Genomic DNA, 14,278 nt, shown 5'->3' with positions numbered 1-14,278 from the left:
CTGGTCCCTCTCACCAAATCATCTACCCTGGTATAAGGCAGGGTCTGCCTAGAGGAAGGGGAGCATTTTTCCTTATAGGAAGACACTGTGGCTGGTGTCAGCACACATTCCTCCAGTGGTCTAGCTTAATTCAGGGATGGAACTTAACAAGTCTGTAGGGATGGATATATGGAGTGCAATTAGAATCTCTGTGACGTTCTTTTAGCCAGGTAATTTTTAAAAAAAATGGATATGCCTATTCTTCATTCTACTGTAGTGGTGGTCTAAGTGCCAGCTGCGGCTGACTGATGATGGATCTATATGCACTGGACATTAAGCAGGCAAGTGGAAGAAGGAGTAGCAGCAAGCGAAGAAGGGGATGTCTTAATGTGCCAGTCACTGAGGTCAGTACTTCATTATTTTACATAAATAGTACCTAAGTTTACCAGTAGAATCCTGACAAATCAGGTCTATGAGAGAGTGAGGTTGCTTCTGAAAGAAAATATTAGCTTTAACTATAGCTGATTTTAAATTTAGTCCTTATTGGAGCAATATTTTTCTTCAGACCTCATTATAAAGCAAAGTAATGATAGTTCTGGCCAAAGGACTTTTCAGGGAGGGTACGGCCAGTTATCATCAACGGCGATGGAAAAAATTTTAACGGAAAAAAAAAAAAATGAGATCATGCTGTATTCACACTGAAACTCTCCCAACTACTTAACTGTATTGTTGAGAATAGATTTAAGCTAATTTGGCCATTTTACAATCATTAGGTTCTTTTTGTAGTTATCTGTTTCCAATGATTAGATTATTGGTGAGGTACTCACAATCTCTCTACTAAGTGGTATATCTCAGTCTGAATTCTGCCACACACACTATGGCAGCCATGAAAGTACTTGGTCTCCTGCTGTGGGGAGCATGATTGACTGGCGGTGGGAACTGTTAAGCTTCTGGATCTACCGCCTCATTTGCACTAAGCTTATGCTTCCACAGCTGTGGCTACTTCTGGCAAAATCACTGAGCATGTTTGGGTGTGTTAATGCAGGTCTTTTGGTACAAGATTTGACTCCTCAGTTCGGTGACTTTTGCATAAAGTCTCCCCATGGGTCTGGCTAAAATTTTTTTGGAACCCCACTGTAATCCAAGGCTCTTCCCACCTTATCCTCCTTTCTTCCCCATCACTATTACAAGGGTAAGAACTTCATCATGGTTTAAGGTTCTCCTTGCTTTCTTTAGCTCTCTCTCTTTTTCCTTCATGGGTATTCTCCCAACACATTTCCTGCAATAACCCTGTCTTGGCCTCTGCTTTTCAGAAGGACCCAAAATAACACACACATTTAGCAAGTGACTGTAAAGAGTCACAAAACCTGTTCATGCAAGCTCAGTGATGGTCAAGCTCTTGTCTTCTAGGTACTCGAAGTTACTTTCATGACAAGTTTACTAGAGACAGACGCTGAAATATTCTAGTGCTACCTACTCTTGTGGGTATGAGTTTCTTTTATACTCCTATCCATACAAGAACAGATGTGCTTGTGCCTTTCAGCATGAAAAAATATTTTGAGCATCTCTTATGCTAGTTAGCAAATCCTTCAATACTGATGGAGTTATCATTGAAGCATTTGGAGTAGCTCCTTCTAAAGTACAGACTCCTGCAGTGCTTCCTCTGAACAGGGTTTTTCAAAAATTAACCGCTGCTAGGGAACAGATTAAAACCAGTGCATGTACACATCACACAGTCTATGCTTAAGTATTTTAAATTAAATTACAGTGTAATATGAACTTTACCCATTCAGTAAACAGCATCATATCTAATGACTGCATAATGGTCAATTGCATGAAAATCCAACTTATTTTAATCAATTCTGCAAGACTGGGCATTTTTGGTTTCTAATTTTTAACTGTTAGTTTCTGATTTAGCAAAGTCTTTTTATATAGTTTGTACATTGTTCAACTTTCATAGAATATTTTCTAGAAGTAGAATTATTGGGCTAAAAAGTATGCTCAGTTTTAAGGTTTTTGATATTCATTGCCAAGAAGTCATCCAATTTATACTTTAACCATCATCACTGATGAGTAGGTTTTATTTCTTTTTATTTTCTGCATGTGAAATTATGCATAAAATATAAAGTAAAATCTAAAGAACAATTTAAAAAATAAACCTTGAATCCTCCATCAAGGTTATGAAATAGATTTGGAATTCTCCTGTTTCCCTCTCCACAGCCCTTCTGATACATCCCCTCCCCACATGTAACTAGTTTAGAAGTCAGAGTTAAGCATTTCCTTGACTTTCTTTATGGTTTTGATACTTTAATGATACTGTGCATTTATCTAACTATATATAACATTCCTAAATAATATTTAAAATTTAAAAACATGTATGGCAAATACAAAGCTACTTGTATGAAAAGAATACGGTCACTACAGTTAGCTAAAGGCTTCTAGGACAAGAGGAACCCAACAGTCTCTGGGTCTTGGGCTTCTGCATCCTGGGAGTTTACAAGAGGACCTTCTGGGGTATTCAGAGGGAGAGGCCATGAGTGAGTTTTAGGAAATCTGAGGCTCACCACAGTCTATGAGTTTGGAAGGGCTGGAGTGTGAACCAGATACTACACACACGATCAGCGGGAGTGGAATGAACTGCCCTGGTATTTCTTGCTTCTAAGCTCATGATGGCCTTGTTTAGTTCTCAGAAGCCAGTCAAAGCAGAACACTTTGGTGGAATGAAATAAATGTCCACAGCTAAGTGAGGCAGCAGGACCTGGAAAAAAGAGCAGAAAATTTATTAGCAATTTTTTAAGATCACCAGATTCTTATCTGGGCCAGGCTTCCCAGGGCATTCATTCAGGTTTTTAAAAAATGGTCATAACAGCTCACAGCATGTCTGTCTAGACTCACTGCTCCATCCAGTCTAGTTTCCAGCTAGCATTTTGGGATATCTGTTTATTTTCCTCCTGGGAATTAACTCCTCCCCTATTTGTAACTCCTGTTTCCTGCATCATGTCTTCACCTTTCTTGATTTGTACTTCATTTTGGAAGAGCACATTTTCCTGTAGCTTCTTGAGAAAAGGAGGACGGGAAGTATATTTATTTTTTTTGAGATCGTGCATATCAAAAAATGTCATTCTACCCTCATAAGGTTTGAAAGTTTGACTATAATTCTAGGTTACAGTAATCGTCCTTTAGAATTCTGGACATTACTGCATTTTCTTCTGATTTGCTAGTCATGCTGTTGCAAAGTCTGAAGCCACTATGATTCCCGATCCTTCATATCTGCTTTTTCTCCGGGAAGTGCTAGTGTCTTCTTTCACCCTAGTGTACTGAAATTTCAAAATGAAGTGTCCTTGTGTGGGTATTTTCATCCACCACTTCTATTCAGTAAGCCTTTTTCAGTAACAGCAATTTACTTTATATCATTCCGGGAAATTTTCTTGAATAATTTTGTTTTGTTTTCCTCTCTGTTTCCTCGTTTCTCTTTCTCTAGGTTTTCTGGAATTGGCATCCAATTTTATCTTTGTTTCCAACTTTCTGCCTCTGTGTCTTTTTACTCTACTGTCTAGGAGACTTCCTCTACTTTATCTTCTAACCCTTCCATGACTTCACTTCTGCTCTTATGTTCTTGATTCTGAGATGTCTTTTCTGTTCTCAATTATTTGTGGCATCCTGTTTCTCTTTTATGGATGCGGGATTTTCTTATTTCTCTGAGGATGTGAATAAACTTTTATTTCATTTGGTTTTGTTGATGTTCTCCCCCCCAACACACACATTATGTATTTACTTCATGATGTCTTTTTGTAGGGGAGGTTGGTTTTGTTTTAATTTCTATCTTCTGTGGTAGGAGCTTTCATCAGGGTATCTGATAATTCCTGAATGTTTGCTTAATATGAAGAATGAGAGGCTCTAGACAGCTCGTAGGAGGCTCTGAGAGCTTGGACTGTGAGCCCTGCTTATCGGCCTAGGTCACCGTAGGGTGATGGAGGCTGGGGGGTGGCAGGGGTGTCTGTGTTCAGTGTTAGGGATACACTGCACCACTTAATCCGAACCTGTACCTTGGCTCTCATCTGTGCCCGGACTGTCAGTCCAGACATTCTTGCTTTCAGTTTCTCCAGGGTACAAGTCTCCAGATTTCTCTCAGAGTGAGAAGGGAAAATTGCTCAGCAAAGTGGAGTGCAGGAGGGAATCTGGGAGGTTTAGCTTCTTAAGTAATACAATACAGTCTGACTCCCACCCCCCTTTTTTTTAATATTTGACTCCTGAGAGCTCTCAAGGCCCACCTTTTCCTTCTCCTTCTACCCCATATTTGGCCAAGCTGATTTGAAAGCCAGGGCACTTCTTCGCTTGGCAGGGCAGGAAGTTCAAACCACCTGGGAATGAACTCTTCCCTAGTTCCACTCTGTAATGCCAATAAAAACCAGGGCAACTTGCTCTGGCACTCTCCAAGGCGATTCCAGACCTGCCTGGGTGTTGTCCTGCCCTGCCTAGAAAGTTCCATGATGTAATACAATTTCTTCTTACCTCTCGGTATGTATATGGTGTCTTCAGTCAGAACAGCTCACCTATTAATTGGGAGTGGTCCATCCCACCTGTATTGAATGGCTGTAAGGAACAGCTTTCATATGAGGTTTTCTTACCTCAGTCTTCCTTTCACCTCCAGTTCCAAAGGCAGTTCCTATGCCTTTTAAGCACTGTGTTCTATAAATTGGTTGATTCATATTTTCACAGTACTAGCTACAGATTAGTTTCCTTGGGTCTACTAAGTCAGTTACTATTTGCCCATCTTTCTCTAGCTTCCAAAATTTTGCTGATTTTATTTTTTGCCTCTCCTGCTTTTCTGCTCCATGTTTTTCTTTTTTTAAAAAATTTCTGTCCTATATTTGTATTAAGTTAAGGAGGTAAGAAACAAAATTAGAGGCATGTGCTCAAGCTGCTATCTTAACCCAGAAATCCTGGGTGAGCTCATTTCTTCACATCTTGTCCACAATGGGTGCTATCTTTTCTTTTATTGCTATACTTCTGAAATGCATGCTATATTTAGTTCTAATTGCTCTGACAACTCAGATTATCCATATTATTAAATTCTGATCTAATCCACTGTTCACATGACTAACAGCCTAAAGTACAATTTCATGATTTGTGTTAGATTCTTACTTTCAGCCATTTGGTTTACCCTATATTTGCTTCCTTTTTTTAGTAGCACTCCATTGTAATGCAGATGGGAGGCATTACAATGTTCTAGAAACAAGCAGAAATGAAAATGAATTATCTATACCTATCTCTACTCCATTTGTGTGAGGGAAATGGAAAGATAATCAATTCATGGGTATCCATTTAAAGTAAAAGCCACTTCTCTTCTTGGTTATGAAAATTTGATCCATCTTTTGAGCAAATTTTGAAGTGATTTACAATTCTTAGTTAGAAACTCAGAGTTAAATTAAGATTTCAAAATGCAGTCCTCTGTTAAAGACAATGATTTCATCAAATGGTAACCATACTTTGTTTTCATAGTTAATTTACACATTGGTGAAGCTTCTTATTATTAAAAGATATAATTCAAAGGTTATTTTCAACAGTAAAAGCATATAGATGAAAATCAGCCTCTCCCTCTTGTAAAGAACAGAGTCCTAGTCTTCCCTCTTAGAGGCAAAGTGCCAGATTAAATTTATTATGTATGTCTTGAAACATTATCCATGTGAATACAAGCATCTGTATGAGTATGTGAGCTTTTTAAATATGAACAAGTGCATAGCATTGCTGCTGTTCTGTACCTTATTTTAACTGTACATTTGTGAAGATTTTATCATATTAGCACTCTCTTATACTTTCATCATTTGTGTGTGTGTGTGGAAATAGAATAAATACAGAGAAGCATATGAAATAAATGTAGCTAAGTGAATCAGCACACACACAAAAGCCAAGCTAGAGAGTATTTCTAGCTGGTTACAAGCTTCGTCATGTCCCCTCTGAGTCACTCCCTTCCTCTGTCTCCCTTAAGGAAACCACTTCCTAACTTCCACGGTAATCCTTTCCTTGCTTTTCTTCAGTGTTACTACCTAAGTATGCACCGTTAAACATTATAGTTTGGTTTTGCCTGTTTTTTAGAATTTCAGGCAATTCAAATCATGCAGTATAAATTGTTTTGGTCGGTCTGACTTCAGTGCTATTTGTTTCATCTATTCTGTGTTTCTTCCTTGCAAATTTTCTTATTTCTAGGCCTTACTACAAGTTTCTTATTCTATTTTTTTCCTTTACTGCCTTGTAAGTTAATCCTTTCCTTGCTTTTCTTCAGTGTTACTACCTAAGTATGCACCGTTAAACATTATAGTTTAGTTTTGCCTGTTTTTTAGAATTTCAGGCAATTCAAATCATGCAGTATAAATTGTTTTGGTCGGTCTGACTTCAGTGCTGTTTGTTTCATCTATTCTGTGTTTCTTCCTTGCAAATTTTCTTATTTCTAGGCCTTACTGCAAGTTTCTTATTCTATTTTTTTCCTTTACTGCCTTGTAAGTTACACATTCTTCTACAGTTCTTTTACTGGTTAACCACAAAATTATGACATACATTGTTGATTCTCAAAACCTTATATTAATTGATATTTTATCCTCTTCATGGGCAATGAAAGGAACTTAGACTTCTTTTGGATACCTCTATTCCTTTTAGCCCCTTCTAAACTCTTAAGCCATTATTATGTTCTTTAATTCTGTCTTTAATTCATACTTTAAATATGAATGTCAGTGTGTTTAATTTGTATCTAAAAGGTCTGTATTTTAAACTTTATTATTATTATTGCCATTAGTCTGTTTATTACTTATTTTTTAAAGACACATTCATTCAGTGCCATGATTAGACTATTACATTTAACAATCAACAGCATGGCTGCAAAAAAAAATCTATATTAAAACTCTTTGTTGGAATGCTTTATACTTTCCACAGAACAGAAAAAGAAATAACCTGTTATACAATTAGTCACTAATACGGTCCTTGAGTTTCTTGCCCATAAGATATGAGTATTGACTAAGACATATCTTCTTTGTAGCAGCTAGGCCCTACCATCAAGGTGCTTAGCTGAATTCACAAATCTGTTGTAACCTGTACCTTCCCTGTTAATTCTCTGGCTCCTCTCTTCTGCTAAGCTTTGTTTACTGGCAGGAATTAAAACTTCTGCCACTACCATAACTACTCCTGCTTCTGGAACTGCCATAGCCACCTCAGTTTTGTGGTTTAGCAAAGTATTGGCCCCTACCACCATAGGGGCCAGAGCTTCTGCCTCCTTAGTTTCCTTCCTTCAATGTTTAAAAGTCAGCTGTTTGCCTAATTGTTGCTCTTTTGAAGGCAACCTGCCTTTTTTGTTCATCCTGATGGCTTTAAAATTTTCTTTTTCTTTGGTTTTTAACGTTTTACGTTAAAAAGGTACGTGGAGGTACCTGGATGTTTATCCTGTCCAGGTTTTATAGGGCTTCATCCGAATCTGTGAATTAATGTCTTTGTTTTGGAAAATTCTCCTCTGTTATTTCTTCAAGTAATTTATGCGTTTTTTTTTCCTTTTCCTAGATTTTCACTTAAACTTATGCTGCACCTTCTCACTGTCTCCTCTGTTTCTTACCTTCCTTTCTAATTTTCATCCTTTTGTTTCTCTTTGCTTCACTCTGGATAGTTCCTTCTGACCAATTAATATGCAGGCTACTGATTCTCTTGAACTGTGGAGTCAGCAGTTAAATCAATCTATTCACTTGTTGCTACTTTAAGTTATGATGTCTCAGTTCTTGTAGTTTCTGTTTGGTTCTTTATTATGGTTTTCAGTTCTCTGCCAAAGTTCTCTGTCTTTTCTAGTCTCCTTGAACAAAATAAGCATGGTTATTTTAGAGTCTGTCTAAACACTCTAACATCTAAAGTGCTCATGAGTTTTAAGCAAAGTTCTCTGTCTTTTCTAGTCTCCTTGAACAAAATAAGCATGGTTATTTTAGAGTCTGTGTCTAAACACTCTAACATCTAAAGTGCTCATGAGTTTTAAGTTATTTGTCTGACTGTTTTCTTGTCTCTGAGTGCCTGGTTATTTTTTATTGTGTGTCAGACATTGCATTTGCAAAAATTTTGTTGAAATAATTTTCAGCTTGGGATAATATCTTCTTACAAAGAAGATATTATTTATTTTATTTTGCTAGTCAACTGGGGGCATTAATACTCCAAGGTCACCTTAATCTAACTTCATCTACCCAGCACCAACAGCATCTACACCAACACCAACACTACAGGAGATGCGATGGTGATGCCTCTTTTGAATGATAGTAAAGCCTAAGAAGCAGCACCTCCTATAGTTAAGTGGGGAGATACACAATCAGATTTTAATATGATCTGTGCAGCTATTTATTTAATACTTAATGTATTTCAGGCAACATTTTATTGTTTTCCAAATATTATAAAGGTAATTCTTATAACAATGATTCTGAAGTGGATATTCTTATCCCTACATTACAGATGTCAAACTGAGGCAGGCAGGAGTTAGGTAACTTGACCAATGGTACGCAGCTTTAAATGGAAGTCCTCAGCTTTGAGTCCACATAGTCTGGTTCTAGAGTCTCTGATCTTAACTGATATGGTAGAGTGATAACATTTTTCAGGGGGAAAAATGCAGATTATCATATATGCCCATTTCTCTGAGCTCTCTCAGCTCAGTTCCTGGTTGCTCTGAATGTACTGAACAAAAGGCAAAAACTATTAATAGGATTATTTAATTTGAGTTTTTTCAGGGGCAAGTTTTGTGAATGGTGACTAGACTAATTAAAAGAAGTTGATCTGGTAAGAGATGATGCTGTTGAAGTGAATTTACACTTTGGGTACTATATTATTCTGGGAAATTTTGGAATTTTGTGGGGGAATTGTTAGGAGTGGCATTTTTTTACTTTGTCTAGTGATTATAAATTTAAAAACGCATTATCTAGGTGTCACTTTGGTAGTGGTACTTGGTGGTTTAGTAGAAAAATCACAATAGTATTTGTTACATAGGGAAAGAGTCTCACAGAGAGAGATCCCGATTTGTGTTAATCATTGCAGCATTTCAGAATGGGGAAGAGGCAGCGTCGTGGGTTAAGTGTGGGGTGACTAAGGACTCCTTTGCACTGAGATCAGCAAGTATGAAAAAATTTCATCTTAGAACTCAGAATTTTTGCTTAATTCATGCATGGGATTTCTTTATTGTGTTTCCCTTCACAATGACTGCTCAGGCTGCTTCAGCATGAACAGTTGGCTCGGTACCCAGAGAGTTTGATTAGCTAAGTCAGGAAGCAAAAAGCCATACGCAGGAGAGAAAATTTATCCTGGAATAAATGTAGATCATTTAGTCAAATTGCTGTATTGTCAGCATGTTAAGATTTCCCTGGAGGAAAATGTTATAGGAGCTTTCTTAGAAGCACAAGTAACTAGAACTTGTTTTCCAAGGAACCTCAAAAGCATGACCTAACATGTGATTCAGGATCAGCAAACATGACCTTGGAGGGAAAGAAGCCATAAAAAAAAGAAAATGACCAGAGCGAGGCACGGAACTGATCCTACAGAGGTTTTCTATGAGTCAGAACTCTTGGTTGCCAGTGAAAAAAAAATCAAATTTAAACAAACTAATCACAGAATCAAGGTGGGGAGGGGAGGAAAGAGGAACGAATTACTGTCTTTGGCTTGACTATGTTGCATATTACTATAAATTCACAGTTGCTGGAGTTAGAGAGAGGGCCAAAATGTTTCCATCAGTCTAAATGTACTTTGAAGGCTCTGAACTTAAAACGGGGAAAAAGAAAGGTATTGGTTCATGATATCGGGAACACCAGGCATAGCACTAATTCACTCTTGACTGGATTCAGAGGCTAGAAAAACACCATGTGCTTCTCCCATGTTGCAGGGAAAAGGGACACAGGCATCTTCACTCTTTCTAGTTTAGTCAGGTCTAGGGCAGGTGTTTATTATCTACAGCTGCATAACAAATTACTCAAACTCAGTAGCTTAACACAACAAACATCTCACACAGTTTCTGAGAGAGGAATCTGGGAGCAGCTTGGCTGGATGATCTGGCTTGGGGTTTCTCTGGAGTTGCAGTTAAGGTACTGGCCAGGGCTGCAGCTATCTGAAGGGGATGGAGAACTGCTTCCAAGCTCAATTGCATGGCTGTTTGTAGGAGGTGTCAGCTCCTTGCCATGTGGGTCTCTCCACAGGGCTGCTCACACAAAGTGGCAGCTGGCTTCCCCAAGAGTGAATGATCAGAGAATGAAAGAAACCAAAATGGAAGCCATAGTGTCTTTTATAACCTAATCTCAGAAGTCACATACAATAATTTCTGTTGTATTCTACTGGTCACACAGACCAACCCTGGTACAGTGTGGAAAGGACTGCAAAAAGGTTTGAATACCAGGAGGTGGGAGTGGTCATTGAGAGCTGTTTTAGAGGCTGGCCACTGCAGATGCTGTGGTAGACCATGCTCGAAAATGGTCCCCAGGATTCTCTCCCCCGGTGTTTACTTGTAAAGTAATCCTGCTGATGAAGCCAGTTGCAAAGTAAGGCAAATCATAACTAAAGCGAAAATGTCTTATTATTTTAACTATCCTAAGATTTCCATTTATATTGTCAGAGCTAAGGCTCAGACACTCCAAACCCATTGTACAGACTGGGTCACCAGACCCCTCACGCACAGGTCCATGCTAGGTAATTGGGAAAGATTCCAGGAATTGTGGGCAGATGACACGAGCTCAGTCCTCAGCTGCCTCAGCGGCAGCAGCTTACAGGTCTAGCAGTGGCCTTGCAGAGGGTCCTGGGGGCACTAGCACCAGCAGCCTCCAGCAGCAGTGGGGGCATCCCGGGGATAGGAGGCGCCCTGGATCAGAGCCACTCATCCTTATACTTAAATCCATAACCCAGGACACCTGGATGCACATGTGCAATTACATTAGACGATAACAGGGAACACCTGAGCGCATATGCCTATTTACATCAAATGCTTGGCAAGATTCTGAACATCTGAGGGACCCTGACCATTTTTCCTATATTTTCCCAACAGTACTGTCTTCATTCCCTCCCCTCAAACGTGGGCTGGGCCTGTCAATATGACTGGATAGTCATTGCCTTCATGAGGTTACATTGTATGACAAAGGGATTTTGCAGATGTAATTAAGATCTCCTATCAATTGACTTTGGATTAACCAAATGGGAGATTATTTTGGGTAGGCCTGACCTAATCCAGTGAGTCCTTTAATAGAGGGTCAGGGACTTAAAGCAGTTGTCTCCTGATGGCCTTGAAGAAGCACACTGCCATGTTGTGGAATGGAGGGCATCTCTAGTTGCTGAGGGCCTCAGTGCTACAGTTGCAAGGAGCAATTCTGCCAACAACCAGTGAGCTTCGAAGGGGACCTCAGTCTCAGACTAGGTTGGAGCCTTGACTGATGCCTTGATTGCAAGCCTGGTGAAATCCCGAACAGAAGACCCAGCTAAGCTGTGCCCAAACTCCTGACCCACAGAGACTGTGAGATAATAAATGTGTGTTGTTTTAAGCTGTTAAATTTATGGGAATGTAGTACCGCCTTATTCGTGGTTTCCTTTTCTGCCATTTCAGTTACCTGCAGTCAACTGTGGTTCAAAAATATTAAATGGAAAATTCCAGGAATAAATTATACATATATTTAAATTGCATACTGTCCTGAGTAGTATGATGAAATCTCACACTGTGTCACCCTATCCTGCCTGGTACATGAATCATCCCTTTGTCCAGCATATTCATGTAGTATGTATATGTGACCTTATACATTAGTCATTTCATAGCCATCTAGGTTATCAGATCAACTGTGGTGATATCACAGTGCTGGTGTTCAAGTAACCCTTATTTTAATTTTATAACGGTACATTGTTATAATAGTTCTATTTTATTGTTAATTATTGTTGTTAACCTCTTACTGTGCCTAATTAATAAATTAAACTTTATCATAGGTATGTATGTATAGAAAAAAACAGTGTATATAGGGTTTGGTACTGTCTGTGGTTTCAGGCATCCACGGGGGTCTTGTAATGTATCACCTACAGATAAGGCGGGAGCAGGGGCTATGGTATTTTGTTATTTAGCAAAGAAAACTAATATAGGTGCTGTTGGGAAAATATAGGAAAATGGTCAGGGCCCCTCAAATGTCCAGAATCTTGCCAAGTATTTGATGTAAATATGCACGTGTGCTCAGGTGTTCCTTGGTTATTGTCTAATGTAATTGCACATGTGCACCCAGGTGTCCTGGGTTATGGACTTAAGTATAAAGGACTAGTGGCTCTGATCCACAGGGCCCCCCCACCCCTAGGATGCTCCTGGCAGGTGTCCTGGGTTATGGACTTAAGTATAAAGGATGAGTGGCTCTGATCCACAGGGCCCCCCCACCCCTAGGATGCTCCTGGCAGGGCCACAAGGAAGCTGCTACTGATGCTGGTTGCTGTTGCATGCAAGCCGTTGCTGCCAGGGTCTCCAGGACCCTCTGGGAGGCTGCTGCTAGCTGCTGCTGCTACTATTGTGGACTGAGCTCATGTCATCTGCCAACAGCTCCTGGGATCTTTTCCCAGTTACCTAGCGTGGACCTGTGTGTGAGGGTTCTGGTGACTCAGTCTGTGCAATGGGTTTGAAGGGTCTGTGAGCCCTAGTAGTGTAGCTATTGCTTCAACCTGATAACTGGCGTAGTCGTGTAGCTTTACAGGTACATACTTGTGAAAAGTAAGATTAGGTGAGTGTAATCCCTGTTGATCTCTCCTCAAATTGTGAATTGTGGGAAGATCCCCAAGGAAAGAAGGTGCTATTAGAGGGACCAGGGAGATAGCAAAGGTTGCTAGGCAATCCAAACTATACCTATCACAGTTTATTAAAGATTTTCAAGCCTGGAGACCCTAGCCATTTCAAGGATATAAATCACTGAGCAAATAATACTATCCACTAAATTCTAAAATATTCTCAAGATGTGATCTGTATGCAACCTGTAATGAAATACAGACTCCTAGGACTCCTGGGGTGAATTGACTTAGTCTTTGTATATTTTAGGTGAATTGACTTGGTCTTTTTATATTCAAAATGAATTGACTTGGTCTTTGTATATTTTAGGACTATGTATTATTTTTATTTATCATTTCATAGTTTTATTTTGAATATTTTAAAAATGAAAATGTTGAAGGGAAGAACAGTGAGCATTTGTCTGCCTTTCATCAGGATTCACCAATAGTTAACTGTTATTTCTTTACTTATATATATTTTTGAATATGATTTTATTGCTGAACCACTTGAAAGCAAGTTTCAGGGATCATGACACCTCACCCCTAAGTACGTTAGTATATATTTCTAGCTAAGAAGAACAAAAAAACCATGGACTATTCTGCTTTAGAGATGCTAAAGAATGAAGAAAACGTTGATAACCAAATGAAACATCAGCCTTGATTAGATCTTCAATTAAGAAATTGTTACAAGACTTCTCAAGGTGATGTGCATATGACAGAGACAGAAACGGTGGGGTCATCTCAGCTGGGGACCAGGTGCAAAGACGTCAGGCTTCTACAGTTGGGTTTAGAACGTTTGGCTTCTACAGGAATTGTACTGCGTCCTACTCCTGTGCTTCCTGAAGTTGGTTCACACAGCCCCTCCTTGAATTGTGTGAGTAGCTTTCCTCAAAAATCTTTGTGTTGCTGCTTATTCTGGGTTCCTTTCTGTTGCAACCAAAAAAAAAAAAAAACCCAAACCCCCTAAATAATACTGATAGTGGGTTGCATACAACAGACACCCACTGAAAGGTAATATTTGGAATTAGCCATTGGATCTTGCTGGGATGAAAGGTAGTAAGGCTCCCTTCTGTATTCTGGTGCAGAAATGTAAAAACTCCCAGTAAAAGGTGGCCAAACAGCTAATCGATAACCTTCAGGCAACTGGGCATCTCTTTGGGGTGAAGCTCTGGGTATCTGGGTAGCTGTTGCCAAAATGAAGAGAATGGAAGCTGATGAGGCAACTGGCCCCACTAATTATGTAGCTGGTTTTGGCTCAAAGTCACATACCATTAAGTAGAGGTGACATGATTCAAGCCTAGGCAATCTTACACCATAGTCTTGGTTCTTAACTACTTCTTTATGCTCTCTTGCCAAATGCAGCAAAGTCTCCTTTATATGAAAAGAAGCTAATGCAACGATCCCCACAATAGAGGTTCCAAATTTAGCAAATAAAAATATAAGATTCCCAGTTAAACCTGAATTTCAGATAAACAATGATTTGTTTTAATATGAGTATGTCCTAAATATGGCATAGGACACACTTATATTAAAA

General features: G+C 39.2%; 1 protein-coding gene across 1 annotated transcript in view; it reads left to right on the top strand.

Annotated features, from left to right (window-relative positions):
- The first annotated feature begins 314 nt into the window (after positions 1–314).
- The window catches only part of HHLA2 (HERV-H LTR-associating 2), a 47,965-nt gene continuing 34,001 nt past the window's right edge, over positions 315–14,278 (top strand). Inside the window, exon 1 of the mRNA XM_008588787.1 lies at positions 315–383. The gene's annotated coding sequence lies outside the window, so the exon portion shown is untranslated. The remainder of the gene's footprint in view (positions 384–14,278) is intronic.

This window comes from Galeopterus variegatus, unplaced genomic scaffold, assembly GCF_000696425.1.
Source record: "Galeopterus variegatus unplaced genomic scaffold, G_variegatus-3.0.2 Scaffold132, whole genome shotgun sequence".
Lineage (NCBI taxonomy): Eukaryota > Metazoa > Chordata > Mammalia > Dermoptera > Cynocephalidae > Galeopterus > Galeopterus variegatus.
The sequence above is the reverse complement of the archived record's forward strand: the minus strand, read 5'-3'. Positions and strand labels throughout refer to the sequence as shown.